General features: G+C 29.2%; 1 long non-coding RNA gene across 1 annotated transcript; it reads left to right on the plus strand.

Moving 5' to 3' along the window:
* Positions 1-231: 231 nt before the first annotated feature.
* LOC133825249 (uncharacterized) lies at positions 232-3805 on the plus strand. Its single transcript, XR_009888609.1, has 4 exons — positions 232-817; positions 932-998; positions 2861-2901; positions 3044-3805. It is a non-coding gene; the product is annotated as an uncharacterized LOC133825249 (long non-coding RNA).

Below are 3805 nucleotides of genomic sequence, written 5' to 3' on the forward strand. Positions count from 1 at the left end.
ACAAATATCTCAACTTCAAACCTTACCATCTAAAAGATGAATTCTCCAAAACACAATCCTACAGATGTTCTGCAGCTTCATCCCCAAGAACTCGAAGTAATTTCCTGTAGTGCACCAATTTTTTTTTTTTAGTTTATTAAATTTTTTGGTGTTTTATTTTATTTAAGTGTTAAGTGTGGTGAATTATTTTATTTAAATGTTGTTTATTTTATTTAGTTGTTGTTTGTTTTATTTAATTGTTTGTTATTTTATTTAATTGTTAGAATTGTTTGGTATAACCTTTTTAATTTAAATTTGTTAATTGTTTGTTTGATTATTTATTTTTAATATGTGAATAATTGTGTAACTTATTTATTTTACTATTAGTGTTACATTTTTAAATAAGTGTGACAATTGATGTGATTAAAATAGGTTATTTTCTTTTAGTGTCAGTGTGTGCCGAAATGTGTGTGTGTGAATGTGTTTTATTTTTTCTTTTATTAATTTATTTAGTTATTGTTCCCATTATAGAAAAGGAATGGTAGTATGAATCTAGACCTTATGTGAGTCTTGAGCATTTTCCTTTTAATTATGAAAAGAAAAGAAAATAGAAAAGAAAAGAAATATAAGTTGTCATCTTGTAGGAAAAGATGACAATGTTGATTTTTTATTTGGTTCACATTAGGATAAGGGTTTAGGTGAAGTCTAAGGAGAGGAAGCCTTGGCATTCTTTTCCTTGTGGCTGCCGAAATTAGAAGAGGAGGAGAGAGAGAGAGAGGCGTGAAAGAGAGAGAAAGTGGAGGAGAAAGGAAGAAGAAGAAGAAGGAGGAGGTCCTAGGTATGGTTTTCTTATGGTTCCTTGTTATTTTTCTTTAGATTAAGATTTATCTTCCCAATCATCTTAAGTCCTTTTTTTTATGTTCTTCTTCTTTATGGGTTTCAAAAACCCTAGGGTATTCAAAGGTGATTATCACTTGGGTGTTGATCAAGTTGTGTTCTTGATTTTACAATCAAGAGAGGTATTGAATCTCTACCCCTAATGCTATGGTGTTCTCTTGAGTTATTAGATTTGTGGATATTTTTCAATATGTTGATGCATGGGAGGTTGATCTAGGCGTGGGTAGGGGTTTATGATGTTGATGATATTCTATGATTTTATGTATGTATATTTTGGCCTATGTGGTTTGGGCATATTGGGTTGTTTTATTTTGTGTCACATTTACATGTTAGAAACATGCTAGGTTTCATGTGTATATAGATGAAGATTTTGTGTAACTTATTGTTGGGTATCCTAGGTGTTTCGGCCTAGGGGTGATGTTCAAGCATGATTATTTTTCTTATATGTTTTAGATCAATTGTGAATCTAGAAACATGATAGGGTGTATATGAGATTATGTATCAATATATTATGGTATGCATGAAAAATAATAGGAACATGTTAGGTTTAATATAAAATCATATATGAGGATTTGTGTTATGATATTCATGCATGTTGTATTATTATTTTGTTGGGTTACATGCATGAACTCATTAGAAAAGAATAAGGTTTTATAAGGTTGAATATTAATATGTGTTAGATATGTTCTTTGAATTATTTGTATAATAAGAGCATGTTAGGATTTGTGAATTATTGTGTTAATGAAACTTGAATGATCTTGTATGAATTTTATGAGGTATGAGGTAATAAATAAAATTAATGGTAATTTATGCTTGCTGATTTTGTGAATAAATGGTAAAAAAATTGATGAAATAAGGATATGTACGCATAAGAATGACTCTAATGATAAGTGGTGTTTGTGAAAATAAAATAGTATATTAATTCACAATTAAAATGATGTTTTTGCACAAATAATTACCTACAGATTTTATTGTTATATTTTTTAGAAAATATGAGTTTTAAAAATAAGGATGGTGATTTTAATGATAAATTTGATTGCTAGAATTTTTGTTTAAAAATGTAAAGTGTGTTTCAATAAAATGAATTCGATTGGTATTTTGAAATAAATAAATAACCTAAACAATGGTAAAATTTAAAAGTGATGTTTTTAATATAATATGAGTGGTTATTTTACAAGTTATGAGTTTTCTTTATAGGGATTAAGAAAATATTGGATTTAATTCACTTGTGATTTTTTTTAAATAATGGCTGAAAGTTTAGTTTAAAAAGTTTTAAATAGTTATTTAATTTTTACATATGAATTTGTGTTACATAAAATTAAGTATTAAAAATAACTCAAATAAAATATATTTTTCCCAAACTTAATATTATAATTTTTCTCACATCAAATTATGAAATTCTATTAACTTAAATTAAATTGTTATTTTTCTAAGGAAACATGATAATCATAGGTATTTTTCTTTTTAAAATAATTTCCAATGCCTTTGCTTTCTTTGTAATTTGAAAATAATAAATGGGTCTTTTATATTTTCTTAATGGCTAAATAAAATTGTTTTTATGAAATAAAAAGAATGTCTTGGGAGATTTAATCAACCTAGTAATTTTAAGAAGATAAACAATGGTAAACAACACATGCTACAAGTTTATTATTTTTAAAACGATAGAAGTAGACGCATGAAATTATCGTTTTAACGCCACATTTACGCAACATTCCCACGTATGCATGTTACATGCAAATTCACTTTTACGTCCAATATAAAGTCTATTATGCAACCATGTAGTTTTTATAGAAAGAGCACGCATGCAATATAGGTAGAATTGGCATTATTCTTTTTTTTTTTATGAGATTATGTGTAATTAAGCATATGTGTATGTTGTGTGTAACTCCTACCATGTGTGCATGGCCCATGCACACAAGAGTTATATGAGAGGGCAAAAAGTAATTATATGAAGCTAAGAAATGTCATTTTGATTATGGTATAGGCTCGTTGAGAAGTTGTGGTTTTACTTAGCTTGGACCCGAGGTAAGGAAGTTAGATAGAATTTATGATTGTTATATTATGAATGGTAAGACTATTGTGTGAATGAAATGTTATGAATTATGAATGCCATAATGTGATGATATGATGGCTTGTATGCATGTTGTATGATATGAATGGATGTTAGCGTGATGAACGAGACACATCAAAATGGGTTGCTAAGGATAAGAAGACGTAACCCGAGTTACTAAGGATATGAAGACGTAACTCCATGGGCGGACACACCGAGGTTATTCAAGGACCAGAGACTCTTATTTACCTCAAAGGGTGGCATGGACAATTAGCGGGCCATGTTCACAAGGAATTGTTTATGAATGTGTTATGATGTTAAGATGTTTGTTTATGATTTAATGATTTTGTTATGATGTTATGATGTTTATGATATGACGGTGGCAATATGTTTATGTTTATGATATTGATGTCAATTATATGGTGATGCTATGATGTATAAAGATGAATGATAGTGTTTGTAAATTGTTGTATCTTATTTGTTTGTTGTTTGCACTTCCTTACTGGGCTTTTAGCTCACCCCCTTACTTTCCCTTCTAGGTAGCAAATAGGTTTTCTCTGTGGCACGCGTGGTGATGTGGAGAGTTATGTCGTCCTGGTGTGTATGGCGTTGGGGCATCCTATGGACGAAAAATGATCAATTACAAACGCCATTTTTAATAATGTTATGTTTTATGAGACTTTTTTTTTTAAACTTATCAGTGGGACTTGAATTATTGGTTGTTTTAGAACTTTGCATAAAAACTGATATTTTCTTTAAAAACTATTGGGCCCAACTTGTATGTTTTTAAGCAAGACCCCACTGAAACCTTTATAATAAGCGGCTTTTCTTTTATAGACCAATGAAAATGTGAATGTTTTATTAAGTACTAGTCTAGGG

The sequence above is a fragment of the Humulus lupulus genome, chromosome 1, assembly GCF_963169125.1.
Source record: "Humulus lupulus chromosome 1, drHumLupu1.1, whole genome shotgun sequence".
Classification (NCBI taxonomy): Eukaryota; Viridiplantae; Streptophyta; class Magnoliopsida; order Rosales; family Cannabaceae; genus Humulus; species Humulus lupulus.